This window comes from Ambystoma mexicanum, chromosome 5q, assembly GCF_040938575.1.
Source record: "Ambystoma mexicanum isolate Mex_15411 chromosome 5q, UKY_AmexF1_1, whole genome shotgun sequence".
NCBI classification, from domain to species: domain Eukaryota; kingdom Metazoa; phylum Chordata; class Amphibia; order Caudata; family Ambystomatidae; genus Ambystoma; species Ambystoma mexicanum.
The window spans coordinates 1,155,437,077-1,155,455,878 of record NC_090933.1 but is presented as its reverse complement, the minus strand read 5'-3'; the positions used below and the strand labels follow the sequence as shown (position 1 = coordinate 1,155,455,878).

Genomic DNA, 18,802 nt, shown 5'->3' with positions numbered 1-18,802 from the left:
GGTCTTAATGAGACGGATTCAAGTCATTCCTTTGCTGCCTTTGTGTTCCTTAAAGGGAAACATACATGGGAGGGTTACTCTGTAACATCTGGGATGCAAATTGTGCATTTTAAAGAATATTTTCTCAGCAACACTAGTCAAAACTATTATCCACATAGTGAAGTAACTCAACGCCAGTACCATGGAAGTGGTTTAAAGTGGAATTGATATATAGTTTGTTAAAGAAGCAGCATGAAAGAAATTGCGCGGTTTTAAACTATTATTTTTGACGTTTCCTTTGATCGGAGGTGAACTGCCAGCTCCGCCCCCACCCGGGCCCTTGTGGGATCCCCTACCCATTTTTTTCCATTTCCACCACTGGTTATGTGCAGCAGATGGGGATATGTGTTTTAGGAAGACAGGCGCATTTGGGTACAATTTCCAGCATAACAGTTCAGTTATGTTTTTCTCCTGCTGGGGGGGGACGATTTGGCATTCCCGGGGAAGCACCCCTGTCTAATCTCCGAGTTTATCCCGCAGACTCCGGGTTTTTACACTTTTCTCCGGGTCTCCGGGGAAAAGCGTGGAGTCTCCGAGTTTTGCCCCGTTTCCACCCTCAGCTGGAACTCCACATGCAAGTAGAATGGCGATTAAGACACCGGTATAAATGTGCAGACATTTTGTAAAGACAGGCACAGCAAGCGCGTCCATGTGTTCACCTCTACAAGCCTCCGTTAGAACACAGGCCTGATTGCGTGTAATAAAAGCCAGCCTCCACCCCGTAATAAAGCATCACTCAAGTCAACGTCTTACATGTTTTTAGCGTTTGTGGCTTAACCATGAATCTATGCCTTTCATGCTCGGTTTAACTACAGCACGAGAGCCGCGTTGATTTTTGTTTTCAAAAATAAAATGTGGGCGGGTGATGGTGGGCAGGGTCTCGGGAAAAGGGGGCGGGGCGCCCGGTGGCGACATCATCCGAGTTTTTCTTTGGGAAATGTAGGCAGGTATGCCGGGGGAGAGGGTTTGTCCATTTGCCCCGTTGCAATGTAAGGCAGAGAAGACTAAAGGAGGGGGGGCTTATATTGCTTTCATTATCGATCACATATTTAAAGTCCCTATGAGACCCGATAGCAGTGTGTGTTAGTTTAAAAGTTAGCCGATACTTTACCAAAATGCCTTTACAGCGTCAAGACGCAGGTTACGTTTTTTTTGTTGGTAAATCGTCCTGACGTTTTTCACGTAGGATATCTATACGTGCTTAGGAAGAGAATCACGGAGGGAGGACCGCTCCATGCCGTATGGGCGCTTATAATTCTTTGAAGTGTTTTAAAGTACCAGGTGTAAGTGCCGGTCGGTTTGTTTTTCCTATTTTGATTGCAGCAACAGTGGATTTTTGTGTGTCTTCTTGGCTGGTGTTATCCCCATCCCGGCTCCCCTTCCCCCAAACAGAAGTGATATATGGCCGTGCTGTGCACGCCGAGGGCATTTTAGGGCAGATTTGTTTCTCCTAATATTCGGCTGCCAGCAGCAAGTCGGATTATACACCACCTTTTTTCACCCTTATCTGCGCAACTTGGCTTTCACTGTGAAAACAGCTATGCGCTCACCCAGTTGGAAATTAAGCCCCGTGTCCATCGCCTTTTTCCCCACAGCCGCATGTATGCTTCTTTTTTTTTCTGAACTGTACATGCTCACGCGGGCTTGGATGTCTCTGGGGCTGCTCAGCCCTCCTGCTGGGGATGATATATGTGCCACCACCGGAGTGGGGGAAGAGTGCGGCGGCAGTGTGCAGGGCTGAAGTCACCATGACCTGATTTCTGTAACTTTACTGCCTTTATGAGGTGAGGGGTTCTAACCTGAACATTGCAGGGAGATGTGCTCAGTGCTCTTTGACCTGTACCGGCCAGAGTCTGTACCACAAGATGTATTTCTTGAGGACACCCCCTCCCCCTGTATAGGACAGTTTCTTCATTTCCCTGTGTCTTACTGACTAGGTGCTTGCGTGTTCATGTATATTTTGCTAGTATACAGTGAAAATGTAGACTCCTATGTAGTCTTGCCAGCAAGATAACAATTTAGTATTTTGCCTTTAAAAATAGCCATACTATAGGCAGAGGTCTTCATTCTGTAGGGCGTGTGATCGAGGACGGTGAGAAAATACTTTTTATTTTTTGCCTCACTTAACTGTGTATGGCAAGTCACTGGCTCTGCCCCCCCCCCCTTGCGCATTCAGTCAGTGTGATGTAGCCATGAACCGGGAAATAAACACAGCTTGGACATGCGCTTTCCTACATTTGGATTGCGTGTCCACGTTGTTGCTTCCTGCTGGTGCTGCCAGCGTCTTCTTGCCTGGTAAGGGATGCTGCTTCTTGGCTCAGTCCCCCCCCCCACACCACAGTTGGAGGGGGTGACAGGAAGCGAGCGCGTTTCAAACATTTGCTGGTCCCTCTGCTTCCCTCTCCCCTTTGGACCCACAAAGGCAAACGTGTGGGGAGAGGAGGTGAGCAGGAGTCCTGATAACTGCAATGCTGGTTCCTCTGTGCCCCACCTTGGGTGCCACAGGGGAGAGGAGGCGAGCAGGGATGGAAGCATGCATTGCTGGGTGTTTAATGATATCCCTCTTGGCAGATTGCTGGGCTCCAGCAATCTGCTGTGGGGGAGCCAGATATCATCATACAACACTGGCCCTCCTTCCTAGTCACCCCTCTGTTCCATGGGACGGCTCTGGCTGGGTCAGAGATCCGGCTAGACATCTCATGCTGAATCTCGGGACCCGGCCTGCCTCAGCCATAACCGGGCTTTACCAAGCCCCCAGCTTCGCAGAGGGAATCTGGAGGCTCGGTGACCTAATTTTCCACAGTGCTCCTTTCCCCAGTTGCCACTCGTGCATTTCCTGGCTCTGTTTGCTCATACCGTTTGTTTTCTTCTGTCCTGAAAGGCCCACCACGGAACAATGGGCCATGAACATCACTGTGGCAGGGAGGGGGTTATCACTGTTGAAAGCCACCATTCTACATGCTGGAAACATTATTCTGTGCATTTTACCCGTTCATAGGAAAGAAAAAAGTAGTTTCCAAACTCAAATGGTGCTGAAACTTGCGTTCAGTATTTTTAATCTTTTTTGTCGGGGCACCACACCAATACTCTGTAATGTGTGTGCCCCTTGCTTTGTGTTTTATCACAGGTTATATTTACAAAGATATGTTTCTTAAACTGGTTAATCACAAATAAATGCTTCTGTTATGCTGACAGCTGTTATTAGGAAATTAAACTGGGTTCATGGGTGCTAACTTTTTGTTTTCACTACAGAGGCTGAAATACCCCAACCCATCCCTTGGCCAACCAATCCCTTGGCCACACGTTTATAGCACTTCCTTTTTTATAAGTGAATGCAAAATGTCATTTGATTAACAAGTTTTGCATATCATTTTTGTTTTGGTTAAATTCAACCTTAAACACATTAAAAGAAACGGCAACAATATAGCAATACGCATAATTATTTTTTGCATATAACGTCTCAGCAACTGTCTGTCAACCTGCTGAGCTACCCCGGTAGTCTCTACTATAGAGGGATGCATCCCTCGATGTACTAAAATCACTGTATTACCAACAGTGCTTTGGGTGCACTGCTGCCATAGAAGTGGAATTCATGTTTATCTTCCTGCTGTGGGTGCCAGGCCTTAGCTGCATGGGGCACCATATGTTGAAGAGAAGCTAGGGGCCTTTGTGTCTGGCATGGCAGCCGTGGAAGTCTGCTGCTAAGTCAGCGCTGTCACCGAACTGCAGTAAAAGCTACATGATGATTACTCAATGTTTCCGAAAGTTAGCTCAGTGATTTAAGAACCAGTGTGTCGGATTCTATGTAAGATATGTAGATTAATGATTGGTGTGCTAGCAGGCTGGACTTCTCAACTATTCTAGGCAAGGAATAGAAAGGGTAAAATATAACAAGCTGATGCTCTTTCTCTCGCTCAAATTATTTTATTTTTGTCTCTGACTGAGTAGGAGTCATGTTTTCAGGTATGTGTTGTAACTGCTCTCTATTCTCTGTGCCAGCTGGGGTGGACTAGCCTATAGGGAACTTATTTCCCAGTAGTATCCTGCACCCTAAATCCCTTTTGTGTGCGGGGCAGGATGTGCCGACTGGCAAGAGTGTAGTGCGCAAATATTGGTACGGTCAATCTGGTACGTCTTTATATTTTTTATTGTACTTTTTCCGTTGCAGGAACACAAATTGGCCCCATCATCCCATCTTGGACAGCAAAGGCCCCAGCAGCGATGGCACCATAAGTGCCTTTTTTTAAAAAACGACTGTATTTTGCTGTGGGTGATGGTGGGGCAATTTTAAAGGTATAGTTGGTAGTCGCAATAGTGGATTTCAAACCTATTTTTCAGGCTTTTGCTTTCTCATGTCCAGTTTGGGGCGGTACTGAAAGTTCACATCTCATGTGAGAGTTGCATTTACAGTGCACTGTGTACTCTTCCCCCTGTTTCCCAGTATTACGCCCTGCTTACTAGCTGATGCCTAAGAGCCAAGAGCTGGTTTTAACCCCTGCTCCTCTAATCTTAATTTTGAGTCTCGGGTAGACCCATGTATCTTTTACTAACTGTTTGTTTTCATTGCAGCAGCATTGTTCAAAGAGTCAGTGTGTCAACCTAACCACCTGTGTCCGAGCAAGAAAAATCCAGTGAAGCACTTGACCCAGTCACACAGGCAGGTAAGGATTTATTTTCCCTATGTACAATCGGTTGAGTAGACGTGCTGAAGGTTTATATCGGCCCGGTGGAATGTGCATCCAGGTGTGGTTTTCGCCGCCAATCTATGGCCTAGTCCAGGACCCCACTTCAAAAAAGAATTTGAGCTAGAACTTCACGCTCTGAGCAGGGAGTCTTCCGAGACGTGTATCAATGTGGTGTTTTTATTTATTTTTTAAATCCAACCAGTATTTCTGACCCATTTTTTTCCCCTCCCCCCAAGCTGTTCACATAGTTTTTTTTGGGAACGTACATTTTTAAAAAATTTCTCCAGCCTTTTCACGTGGTTCGTTTGGAATCTTTGCTTGTAGTGTTTGCCATTTTAAATCTTTTGAAACATTTAACATTTTTAAAAAAATTAATGGTTTTTAAAAACTAATGTGACATAAATTAAAGTGGGGGGTTTGCAATATTTTCAGATTCAGTCTCCTTTCTCAGATGGATCGTTATAAGTGAAAAGACCAGAGCAGTCTTTCTAAATCAAACTATCATACTTGGCAAACCCCTGCTGTGCACAAGTGCATGCGGGGGCTGACTGGCTTTGAGCCCCAGTGGAGTCGTTGAGGGAGGCAGAGCTGAGTTTTGGACTGTATGTGGGTAGGGTGCATGTGTTGATTACCACATTATCTGGGCAAAAGCACTTGCAGATACTGAAAGTAATTCTGCCAACAATTCTCGTTGTCAACCGGATAATGCTTGGTGACGGTGCAGGAGAGAAAGGCAAAAGTATCTGTCTGACACCACAATTGTCCGCTGCATCACTGACCTGTCCTGTGATAGTACAGAATTGATAACACGCTTGAAACAGTCAGTTTGCCATACAGTTGTGTGACGGCACTGGCGTTTCAAAAGAAGCACATTTGATTGCTTTTGTGAGGTACTGCTGTGGAAAAGAAATATTTTGTTAACCAATTCCGGGCAGAGCAACTGCATCTGTAGTCTTTGACATTAACTACTTCTAAGTTCCCACTGCCCAAAGTGGGGGGGGGGGGGTGTGTGGGTTGGTATTTGCATGGATGGTGCTCCTTCAATGTGTGGTGCTAGAGCGGAGGTAAAAGCGAAGTAGCTCCACATATATTATGGACACACTGCGTGATTCCCCCAGGAAGCTTTGCCTGTACCCAATATGTGGAATAGACTCTCTGAGGTGCTGACTTCTGTTGTAAAGATTGTAAATTTTATTAAGATGCACCGCACAAGAGCCGGTCTGTTTGCCACATTATGTGCAGAAATGGGAGCTGAACATGATGCTTTGTTTCACATGGAGGTCCGGTGGCTCTCCAGGGGAAAGGTTGTAAACAATGTGTTTAGGAACTGAAAAGTGAGACACTTTCTCCTGTGTTTAAACAAGACAAAAGAAAAGCCTCTGTGTGATTCATACTGACTTATACTGTTAGCTTACAATGGTGACCTCTTTGAAAAGGTATATTTTCTAAACCTTTCCTTGCAAGGCACAGAAAACAAACCACATCATTGGCTATGAACGCAAAATATCAGCATTCAAGAAGAAGCTGGAGCTTTGGAGGAGGAGGCTTGATGCATTCCGATGCATTTCCATTATTAGTAGATGCTCTTGAGGATAGAGTATGATCTTTGTGTTGCTGAACTAATAGGAAACCATCTCAGAACCAGTCTCGAAGTACTTTCCAAAGGGAAATTGTAGCATCAATGACTGAGTGGTTCAGCCTTTCCTAGCAGACGTAGGGGCCCAACTCCCAATACACCACCAGGAGGAACTAATGGAGCTTCAAAGTGACCGCCTATTGGAGAGCCAATTCAGGAAATGGTCTTTGGATGGATTGGCAAAAGGCAGTTTCCAACTTTATCCAAATGTACTGTTAACTTTCAGCACCTCGTATCTTTGCGAGATTGGATTGTTATGTTGGCATTTATATAGCACTCTATTTATCATGACATTAAAGCACTGATAGGTTGAACGCCCTCGGGGACAATAGTCCAGGTCAGTTGAAAGTAAGGTGTCATAGGGTGCACCATTATGTGGGCAGCCGATGCAGTTGCCTAATGGTGGCTGCAGCTTAGCATTGGGTGTCATGGTATTTGATATCATTTGAACGTGTGCAGTTTGGACACCAAAACTGGGTTCTGGCTGCGTTAGGCCTGTGTAGGACGCTTATGTGTGCAGCTAGGCCCGTTTTTGTGGGATGTAGCTGCGTTTTATTAGAATGATGTTGTGTTCATGGAGTAATGTTCGTATGCAAGCAGCCAGGCCGAAATAGTGGTGTAGTTGCACTCTAATTGAGTTTGGTGTAGAGTAGAGAGTAAGCATAGTGATATGGGAGGCGAGTGTTTGAATGGAGATATAATCTAAGGAGCTCGCTATTCCGGATTTCAAGCACGCGTTTGCCTAATAGTGACTAAATCGTATTCAGTGGCGTCATTGCTTGGGATCTCATTGAGCATTTGTCATCGGGTTGCAGGTCTTAGTCACTTTTGATGGTCCTAGTCGGCATTACGGAAAGACGTTAGTTTTACGGAAGGTCATAGTCTTGGGTGTGTTGAATATGTGGGGGGGTGGAGAGTGAGATCCACATGATTGGGGCCAAGTTTGAGAAGGCGCATCTTCGATCCTGACAGAGGTTTCAGTCATTAGAAAGAGGGCAGTGCTTTATTTTAGGGTGCAAGATGGTAGATATCTTACTTGTAGTTATGTTGGACGGTCTTGTGCACTGCCCTGTGAGTCAAATAAGGAAGAAAAGGCAAAATGAAACTGAAATGAGATGCAGACGATGGTACATACAGAGAGGCAGAAGAGAAAAAGACCTAGGGGGGAATTCACTTAAAGTTCATTCCGTTGCTGCTTATTCTTTAATAATCACGTGAGTCGTTTGTTAGTGATACAGTAAATTATGTTTCTCACTTCTATGCGAGTTGTTTTCAACTTATTGCGAGGAAAACATGTTACAAGGCGAACATAAGCTGTGGCCAATGTGTTTCGAATGATAGATCCTTCATCAGGGCCTTAACTATTCATGTTTTTACCACAAAACATAAGCAAACAATAAACGTAAGTATTCATACAGGGTACCCACAAAACAATACAAACGCACACATGAGATATTGGTAGAGATGAGGGAGACACATTAGATTGGTACAAAGGTGAATGAGATAAACATAAATTCAACTCAAACATAATGCATTAGTATTCATTTAATTCATACGATATGTTGCATAATCTGTTTGGTTTTACGTACTATTTCACATATCAACCCTTGAACCGTTGCCACGGTGAGCTGCCCCCCACATAACACTTTGATATTGATATATATCACTTTGCAAAATAACAGTCAGTGCCCACTCATCCCCTCTTCTGTTCTTGGATTACATACAGAGACACCCATACATGCCACTTTATGTGACTCATCAATACTATACATGATTTTTTCAACATTCCGAGCATGCGTGTAGTTCATTCGCATACAAAGGACAAGTACAATATAATAACTTGATAGGCGCGTGAGGTTGATGTTGACTCTGGGAAAGTAATTGATGCCGGTGAGGTCTCTGCTTCCATCATTGTGCTCTACGTAAAGGATATGTCAACCAACACATTTAACGCATTTCGCAAACATGTGACTTTTAAAGGGCAATATGGTAGTTTTTACTATGGTTCAAAATTCACTGATTAGATGCACACGAAAGCGGGAAACAATGATGTATACTAAAGTGAAACATTTTTAAATTGTTGCATCTGGTAACTATTGAAACTTGAGTAATACAACTTTGATGTAAATAAACCCCGACGGCTCTAACCCATTCTAGAAGTAACCTTTTCAATACACTAATTTAAATAAATCGAGTGATCATAGAGAATACTTATTTATGCAGAACATCGCCCTACATACCAACAAACCTTAATTTATTGTCCACTATGCGCCTGAGACACGGTGTGCAGAAATTGAGTTGGACTTGTATGCCATTTACGAATGATTAAGGGGTTGATGCCTTTGTGTGTACCTTGATTGTACATGTAGTCAGTAAGTGCAGGCTGCAAAGGCAGAATCGATTGGCCCAAGACAGCCTGGGCTCCACTTTCAATCTCGTCCACTGGAAAACCGCAATTTGTAACTAAATCAATATTCTTCAAGAAAGTATGCAGGACTGTACCCTAGTTTTGGGATGGCTTACAGAAGGACAACTGATAATGATACTTGAAGGCATCATTCTTGAATAGTCCATAAAAAATTATAGCAATACCGTATGAATGTGAATAAAGTAATTATAAAACAGCCTTGTCTGCAAAGTTTGTTTAAAGAGAGAACCTAGTCAAATGAATGTGGTGGCGATAACTTTCTTAGGGTTGAAACATAAATGTAAAATGCTTGTGTGGGTCTTTTTGTTAATGAGAAGTGGCCTATTTATTTGGGCCATGTGTTCCAGTTTGATGTTACTTCAATAAGTGGATAGTAGTAGTGAACACTGTTGCTGAATATATATTATTTTAATCACCTTTGGGTACTACTCAAATGGTGCCCGAAAAGGAATGAATAGCGACTTATAACTGTGTGCCACATTTTCATTGGTGCCTGAGAAAATCTTATGGGCCAGTACGACCCTTTTCATAGTTCATAAGTCCCAACTGCCATTGATACTAGGGAGGAGGATGGATAGGGTCGAGCTTAGCGCTAAAGGCCTGGAACACTGCTCAACGGAGAAAACCTTATGTTGATTGCAGTGACTGGGTCTTGAAGAGGGGAGTTGGGAGACGCTGGGTCTGGCCTGGCCATGTGGACAACGGATATCATGGGCCTGGGATAAAGCTGCCAGCAAGAGCAAGGGAGCTCACCAGACAAGATGTAGGCCCCCAGCACACGGACCGGAGAGCCCACAATGGGCTCACAACGTGAGCTAAGGAGGCCCAGTTTCTGTTTCACGGTCCAAGTGCCCAAAAAGTACAGAGCTATGGTAAGGATGCACACCTGTTGATTTGAGACAAACACAGTAATCTTGTTTGATTCATTATTGTTTAATAAAAGCCACAGCCTTTTATTGCCAACACAAAAAACAGTCTGCACAATTTTGTATGATGCGTAATGTGTATTTTAAGTGCCGCATAGAGGGTAGCTATTGAACCGCGTGTGGCACCTTCTGCGTCAACACCCACCAAGCTGCCTTTCGAGCGCATGGTCTTGGTTGTGAACTGCCATCAATACTGGGGAGAAAGGGAGTGGATATGGACACGCTTGAAGAGTGTAGTCTAGTGACACTGGGTCTGTGGAGGCCATGTGAACAATGGTTGCTGTGCGGAAGATCCCCTTTGAATTGTACATGGATTTTTGGCAAATAGTGTTCCCACCCAGCCCCCTGGGGAGTGCATGACCATAGCTCTGAACTGCCATTGAGACTGGAGAGGGGGGGGGGGGCATGAGGCGAGCCCAAAAAAGGGCACCAGCTATTCTTTCATGAACCTCATAGATGATTGAATCAACTATTATAATTGTTAATTTGTATTTTAATTTGTTGATGGTACAAACTACAAATTGTATACTTGAGGTTGCAGCACAGTGTGTGAAAATCCCCTGTACTGTCTGTCGCTAAGGAATTTGATGCGAATGGCTCCAACGACACAGGCGGGTATTACTCGTTGAACACGGAATCGAAGGCTCCCATAAAGCCACCATGTAAATGAATGGTAGGTCACCAGCCTGTACCACCTGTCAAAGAGAAACATACATATTTTAATTGAATGAACCTGATAAGTGTACCACCTTAATTGGAAATGTATCCTAAATTCCATGGCAAGTAACTATGGACAAACAAATTTGGGCTTTGGACACATTACCAAAGTGAACGCCCCCTTCAAGCCAGAACGGTTTCGGCAACACAGAGAAATATTGTTTTTTAGTTGGAAGTGAAAGACGCGTAAGCGATGAAGACTGATTTCCAAAAAGCAAGAACAATGTATTTTACAGACTAAATTCATTCGTCAGTGATCGATCAAAATTATGACAATGTGGAGAAAAAGATGAAATGGTACTTGTCTGTGGTTACAATGACATCACATCTAGAGTACACTTACACGTTACTTTGATTGCGAGGGTGAACAGTGGTGTGAAGTTTGCGCATAAGCACCCTCATAATCCTCCTCACAGACCTTGTGAGGCAGACTGCCCTGAAGTCATGCAGCTCGGTAACGCATATCGGTGGTGTGCCTTCTTTGGCTATGTAGGCCAAGCATCCAGTTTTCTTGGCAGCAGCATTTCTCTCCCTGGTTGGCTTTACTTTGCAACGATTGCAGGGACACCAAGTGGAAACGTCTTCCATGTGACCTGGCTCGTGCTCCGGTGATTCATCTTCCCTACTGTCCGATCTCCCCATCGTTTTCTGCATTTTTCACTTTCCATTAGTTCCTCCTCGGAATACTCGGGCTCGTACTGGTAGGGCTGTATTGTTGCAATTATACAACAACAAATATTAAAATAAAACGCAAGTAACGATTTGAAATCAGTTCTGCTAGTGTATGTACCCTTTCATAGCGACTTCGTACTAGGAATATAGGTGAACCGAGCAGAAACGAGTTGCGTGCGATCAGTCAACATTGGAGTTTTGTTCAGATCAGAAAGGGTCTGTTTATACTTGTTGAGGAAAGGTGTCCTGGCATTTCCATGGAGACCTGTCAAAAGCTTGCACAGAGAAACACTGAGACGAGATGTGCATTGGTGTTGTGAAAAGGGCCGTATGCGTTGAGTGATGTCAGCTATAGGGGCTGGCGATCTGTATTCTTGCCACGAGCGCACTTGAGCTTAGGGCGATGCCTCGACGTGTAAGATTAGCACAAGAAGGCTATGCCCAACACGTTGTTTTTGCATGTATACGTGAGGCAAACTAAGGTAGGGTGCATAGGACTTTTTTTTAAAGCTCAATTACAGTATGCTTAACAGTACCTGGCTGAACGATCCGCCGAATAACATTTTTGGGCGATCTTCCCCTTTTAAGCAACATTTGTCTTTCATAACCCTTAACATATAGCTTATGATAAGTTTCCAAACTTCTCCCAATTCAATGAATGTGGAGTGGAGTGCTTGTATTGATGGGGCAATGTGAGGAATTTAATTCAAACCTTTCTGAATAAGGGCATCGAGTGTGGCACGGTTGCAGGTTGTTTTTGGCCCTGTAAGTCCTACTCCCCTCCACAGCCGCTTTTCACATTTACACATCCCACCCGCCCCCCCCCCCCCCATGCCTAGCCATTAGCACATAAACACTAACTGGGGCATGATGAAGCACTCCGCTGTAGCTGTACTGCACTCTTCTACATCAGAAATTCACCAGACACAAAGTGCTGTTGGATATCTGATCCCATGTCACCCCCTCTCCGCCAAACCAATAGAAAGCTGATCACCACACAGGAACAGGGTACGTCCGACCTGCACCTATTAGCATCACAGGCCTTTCGTTTGTACGTCTTGTGACACAGTCCTCTGCTCTTGTCAGGCACATGATGGGCCAAAAGATCCTTACTGGCTCCCTCTGTGGAACAAAGGCACCCAATTCCAATAGATATGCTATGGCATTAATAACGCGCCTATACACAAGTGTTTCAAAATAAGGCATGGGAGGGGGAACCGAGGGAAGACTACTATCTTACTAGGCCAGGTGACATTGAGATCGTGCAGGGGTGGGGGGAAAGGGAAAGTGTGGGAGGTGGTAAGGGGCAGTGCAATACATAGGTCCAACAGTTGGCAAAAGTGCTGCCAGCTAGTGGCAAGTGCACGGCTAAGTGCAGACATCAAGTGTCAAGAGCTAATGGGGACTGTGGGGGGATACAGAAACAGCCCCCAAGTACAGGGGTTGCCGGGGAGGCAGTGCAGGAGTGCACCTGGCGGGAAAGGGGACCTAGGCCCGCGATCAGAGAGCAGCCAGGCGACCAGTGCAGTTTCAGTCAGTAGTTCAGCCGGGTGAAAGGAGAGAAAGCGGAAGCAAAGAGGAATGTCTTGAGGTGCTGCCAGAACCAGAGATGGTTCTCCTCAAGTTTCCGGGAGGCTGTTCCAGAGGGAGGCCCCAGCCGAAGAAAGATCTACCATCAACTTGGTCCTTGGAAAGGGACTGACCCTGAGGGAGTTGGAGGCGGATGAGCGAAGAGCTTGAGAAGGAAGATATTTAGGCAGAGAGTTGGAGGTAATGAGTCACCAGGCCCCAGAAGGCCATGTAGCCAATGCAAAGGGTCTTGAACTTAATCCTCGCAGCCACTGGGAGCCAGTGCAGAGATTTCCGTCCTGGAGAGATATAATCCCTGGGCTTGTGGCCAAGGACAAGTCTTGCTGTCCTGTTCTGGATGAGTTGCGGAGGGTAGAAGCAGGCAGATTTAGAAAAAGGCTGTTGAAGTAGTCAAGCATAGAGGGAACCAGAGCTCTGGAGACAGTGAGATTCTGGGGAAGGATAGGAAAGGAATACCTCTGAGGAGGTGCAGCTGGTAGTGATTTCTTAGACGTCGGATGTGAGGAGAGAGTGGAGTTGAAGATGACACAAGGTTTTTAGCCTCTCAGGTGGGAGAAGGAAGAGTGCAGATAGAGGACGATCAGAGAGAGGCAGGAAAGGAGTTAGCAGGTGTTCAGATGAGGAGAATCTGTCTTACTAGCATTAAGGCAGAGATCGTTGGCGGTACACCACTCCTGGATAGCGGACAGTCGGTGATGAGAGAAGAGGTGACGGAAGGGAGCCTGAAAAGGAGTGGTGTGTCGCCCACATAGCACTAAAAGTTGGGGCAGAGAGCGGCAGTGTGGTGGGCATGAAGTGGCAGGTATTGGTTGAACAGTCAGGGAGAGAAGTCAGACCCCTGAGGAACAACACAGGTAGAGATAGAAGAAGGCCCCAAATTGGACCTAGAGTGTTGATCTGAGAGGAGAGGTCCGCCAAGCCAGGGCCTGATCGGTAATACCTGGGTTATCATGGAGACGGTTGAGCAGGATGGCATGGTTGACCGTGTCAAAGGCAGAAGAGAGATCAAGTAAGATGAGTACACTGGGTTTTGGAGAGCAGGTCTTTATGGATGTTCAGGAGGGCAGTTTCCATGCTTCTGGCAGCTCTGACGCCGACTGATGGTCATGGAGACAACCATTTCAGTGTGAAGATTAAGCTGGTAGATCGCTAGCTTTTCCAGGAGGCTGCCCAGGAAAGGAGTGATGGAGATTGGGTAGGAGAGGTTGGGTGAGGGTTTCTTAAGAAGCGGGTGCACAAGGGATCGCTTCATGGGGGGGGTGGGAGGGGAAGACTCCAGTGGAGAAGGAGTGGTTGCAGAAGTCAGCCAAAGCAGGTGCCAGGGTGTCAATGTGGTCCTGGATGGTTTGAGGAACAGGGGAGAACCGGTTTCGACAAAACTTTCGTAGCTTGAACTGTCTCGAAACCTCATCTGGGGGATAACCGGGGAATGGCAGAAGCAGGGAGGAGCGGTGGCCACAGAAGAGAGGGAGGGAGAGAGGGAGATATATCCTGAATTTTAGAGATGACATGAAAAGCCAGGGCCGTGCAGAGGGCTGGGGAGGGGAAAGGCGAGGTAGAGACTGCAGCAGGATTGGCCAGCTCCTTGCAGATTGAGTTCAGCCGCATTGTTGGATGCTGCAGAGACGAGGGCTTGGATGAGGGCTCTTCTTGGTGCGGACAGAAAGATGGTATTGCCTTTGGAGCAGGCGGCAGGCCAGTTTGCCAGAGGATGTACAAGAAGCACACCATTTCCTCAACTGCACTTGCGTTTAAGGTTGACTAGGTCTGAGTCGTACCAGGAATTGCACTTGGCTTTGGGCTTCAAGTGGATCCTCGTGACCTGGGCAAGAACAGAGTGGTGCATTGGAAGGGCTGGGTACGGGTCAGCCGAAGATGTGAAAAAGTGGTGGCAGAGGCCTCAACTGACGCCTGCTTCATGGGATGGATGACAGAGAAGTTAGGTGACAGTGCTGGAATTGGCTTGGGCTGAGGGGAGAAAGTGATCACTCCAGGAGAGAGGAGTGGTGAGGGGAAGGTCTGTAGAAATCGGAACATCCAGAGTGTGGCCTGCAGAGAGTTAGGCCAGAGGGGAGGATAGAGAGAGAGTTGCAGAGGTCGCGAAAGAGTGCAGAGGAAGGACACGAAGCATCTAAGTGGATGCTAATTTCTCCAAGAAGGAATCCGCTCACTCGGAGGAAGGAGATCTGACCAGGTGGCCGATAGATGGTAGCCACAGTAATGAATGGCTAGGAGAGAGAGGGAGCCTGCAGACTAGGCATTCAAAGGAGGAATAGGCCTGCGTAGGAATGGCAGAGGCAGGAATCCACTCCAGGAAGATCAGGGCTATACCCCCTCCGGAAAGATTGGACCTGGGCGTGGAGAGGATCTTGCAGCCATCTGGGAGGAGTGTGTCCAAGCTCGCGATAGAGCTGGCCTTGAACCATGTATTGGTGGGACGGAGGACATCAAGGTCAAGTTCTTTGAGGAGGCAGCAGATTTTGACAGCTGAGCGAGTTGAGAGTGGCAATATGGAGAAGGTTACCGTCCTTGAGAGACTCCCGGGGAGGCGTATAAATCAGAGGTATGCCCCGCAGAGGTGTAAAAGAAGCCTGGCAGAGGATCTGGGGGGCAGTGAGGGGTCAGAAGAGGAAGGAGGAGAGGGCAAGGTAGCCAAGGAGGACACGACAGGGGGAGGTGAGGAAGCCGTGGAAGGGAGAGGGGGACAGCAGGAGAGCAAAGGAAATTGATGAGACATGCAAAGCGGTTGGCTCGAGGGCCTTGGACCAGGACGGTAACATTCAAGTAAACATTAATGATGACCTTAGAGGAGTGGAAGGAGGCCAGGAAGGCCTCCCACTGGGTGCCGCCATTAATGGGAGAAGAAGAGCAAGGGAGCACAGAAACCATATGTAGAATCCATGGGTCTGGCGAGGCAACGACCAAGAGGATGTTGGTGAGGGTTTGCCTGGAGGAAGCACTGGTACAGGTATCCTCGATAGGGAGGCCTAGGTTGGAGACCAGGATGTCCTTTTTAAACTTCTTCCTACCAGATTTGGTGAGAAGAGCAGGACAATAGATAGAGAAGCCGTTAGAAAAGATAGGCGAGACCGAGAGCACTATAGAATAGTGTTAAAAGAAGAGAAATCCCTATAGGATGGAGCAAACCTCAAGCCCCTACGTCTGTGCCCAAACCAGTGTCCAGAGAAAAGTACTTGAGGGGGGGAAAAAATCTTGCTGTGTTCTGACTTTCCCCAGCAGGTGTGTGCATACATTGTTTCCTTCAACACCCTTGCCAGGGAGATCAAAATAAAGTGTGCAAGACCTGTGCCATTTGCAAGACTTGTGAATTACTTTGTTAAATCTTAAGAACACATTCAGAAGACAGAAACCAGCTTGTTTCCTCCTATTGCCGGTCTACCTGCAAGGTCAAGACCTACTGGCATTCTGTTCCCGCTTCGGGACTTGCCACAGGAGGCACAATGTTGCATTTTATGCAAGACAAACCCAGGTGCAAACTTGTAAAGAGGAAGAGAGTGGTGTTGGAGGAGACTGAATCGGAGGCATGTCCTGGGGAGGTAGAATGGGAGGTTTCGTGGGGGAAGGAGAAAACCTGGATCCAGATGAGGGAGTTATTTACAGAAGGAAGAAGGGGACATCATCAGGTGAACAAACAAGAGACTAGACATCTATAGAGGGGGGATAGAGCCTAACCATCTCGGGCAGGGGAGAGAAACCACCCACTTAGGTAGCAAGGTTAGGGAGGTTTCAGAAGGCCACGTTGGGCCAGAGGAGAGTACAGTGGCAGATGGAGAAACAAGACTGCGCAAGATACACTAGAAGACAGGACAGCCCAGGACTAGTCTGGGCAGAACTGTAGGAGCAGTAGTGGACAGAGGGTGAATATAGTCTTCTCCCTCACACCCCCCCCCTCCCCCCTCAGGAGCACCAACTTGCAACATAACCTGACGGGAAGTCTTAGCTAGCCCACCAGGAGAGGGCCACTGAGTCTCCCACGGAGGCAGCAGCATGAGGGCCTGATGCTTCGACTAGTGTGGCAGGGCCGGACTACTGCTGCCCCTTCACTGGGAGAAGCAACAACATCCTCCTTGAAGTGAGAAACATTTGATTGGCTCTTTTTTACCTTTTGTTGAACTTGAAGGAACATATGGAAGTCTTTGCTGTACACCCGACTTGAATGTATTTGATTTCTGGAACCTGGCTAGTGTCAACATTACCTGTTGCACCCCAAGGAAGAGCTAAACCCTATTTGGTTGACTTGAGGTTGAGAGATTGGCCCTCCCTTTATATTGCGCCTTGACACTTGGCAGGGCCGGACAACTCCTGCCACCGCTAAACTAGGAGAAGCAACAACATCCCCCTTGAAGTTTGCGTTGTCATGCTATTTAGTTTGTACTTTTGTAGAGAAGCAGATGTGTACGTAATTGATAGAACCGGCCCCCTGGCCTCCGACATACTGGATGAAGGCTAAGAAGATATTGCATGACACCAGATATCATTGCAATACCACATCAGGTGTTTGAGAGATGTTGTGCACTCAGACAACTGTACTGAACGTATCCTCGAACTGAAGTGGTAGCAGGAGATTTGCAGACACCAATGACATCGCAGATCTGTAAAGAAAATCTGACCAGTGCAAACTTATAAGGTAGAACAGGGTAAATTCAAAGACAATATAATGAGAATGACTGCATTCCCTAATCGTTAAGTGAACAGTACCGTATCACATCAAAAAACGTTTTTTTGTGAGAGGCAAAGTTGCAAATGTTTTTACAAAGCAATGGCTAAAAAAAAATGGGTACCCATATTATCTGTCCCTGGCGGGGGTGCCTGACCCTAGATGGCGTGTGATGTAGCGCCTATCTAATAGGGATAGATGTGGAGGTAGACTGTCCCTTATCTCACCAGTTGTATGGGGAAACCTAAGTTCGTAGGTATCTTGAATCATAAAGGAGCAACCAACAATAAAACCATACTCCTAAACTGCTTCAGAAGACTGGTTATTAGCTCATTGTCAAGACGGCTAATTAGCTTTGTATGGACTGTCGGGTAGCCATGGGATTTCAATTACATTTTGTATTCACCCTAGGGCCTATGGTTGGCCACATACATAAGTTATGGTACTAGTATCTGGTTGTATTTCCACTGCAGTCGCTGCTGGAAACCGTAGAGCCAGGGAGAGGAACGCCAGATCGTGTGCATTGCTTTTAAGTTGGCCATGAGCTCCAGGAAGATCGTCTGGATTCCCAGGAAGCAGATTACCTGAGCCACCTGTCAAGGGTTTTGACCCATGTTGAATCAATAGACTGGGTAGATGTGGGGATGAGCTGTCGCCGCCCATTATTCTATCCCAGAACAAAGTAAATCAATAGACTGGGTGGATGTGGGGATGAGCTATCGCCGCCTACATTCACGCCAGAATAGGAGAACTGCGCAGTTGGCACGAGACCACTCCAAAGATACAACCTTCTTGTGGGGGGTTCCACATCACCACTCTACTGTAAGGATGCCATCAAAACAATGTTAAGCAAGGGTCCTATACTATCAAGCAAAAGACTATTCTATTGAAATGCAGTAATTCAAGACAACTCAAAAATGGGTGCAGTACCGACAAATTCCCCAAGGTGGCGCTAGCGGTCTAAACTCTGACAGGGAAACTGTATTTAGGAGTTGCAAGAGGGGCAGGGACTTCAAAGCTTGTTAGTTAATTGGAAATCTTAGCCACCTGCTGTTCCCAGAGGCCAAGAGGCTGGGACACCTTAACACCTCAGAGATTCCACACCAGGAGGCAGGATATCACATGACCCTGTTGATTGAGGAGAGACTTCCAGGCAGCCTGCTGGAGCTCACACAAAAGGCTCTTTCTGTTGAATGGGGTATGTTAATTTTGAGTGTTTCCTGTCAACAGCCCTCTGCCAGCAAGGAGAGACATGTGATCACTGACCCACCCAGACTCCTGGAGGAGGACCCAAACACTTGGGGGAGTTGAATTGCAACAAATATATATTTTTATAGAAACATTGATAATTTATTGTAACCAAATGACAGGAATGTACAACTTAGAGTCTTAGTTTGAAAAATGCCCTCACGATTTGAGTCCAAACTCCAA

General features: G+C 46.4%; 1 long non-coding RNA gene across 1 annotated transcript in view; it reads left to right on the top strand.

The window, feature by feature from the left end:
• Positions 1-1,236: 1,236 nt before the first annotated feature.
• The window catches only part of LOC138497935 (uncharacterized), a 53,652-nt gene continuing 36,086 nt past the window's right edge, over positions 1,237-18,802 (top strand). Inside the window, exons 1-2 of the long non-coding RNA XR_011278671.1 lie at positions 1,237-1,322; positions 4,609-4,700. This is a non-coding gene — a long non-coding RNA (uncharacterized lncRNA). The remainder of the gene's footprint in view (positions 1,323-4,608; positions 4,701-18,802) is intronic.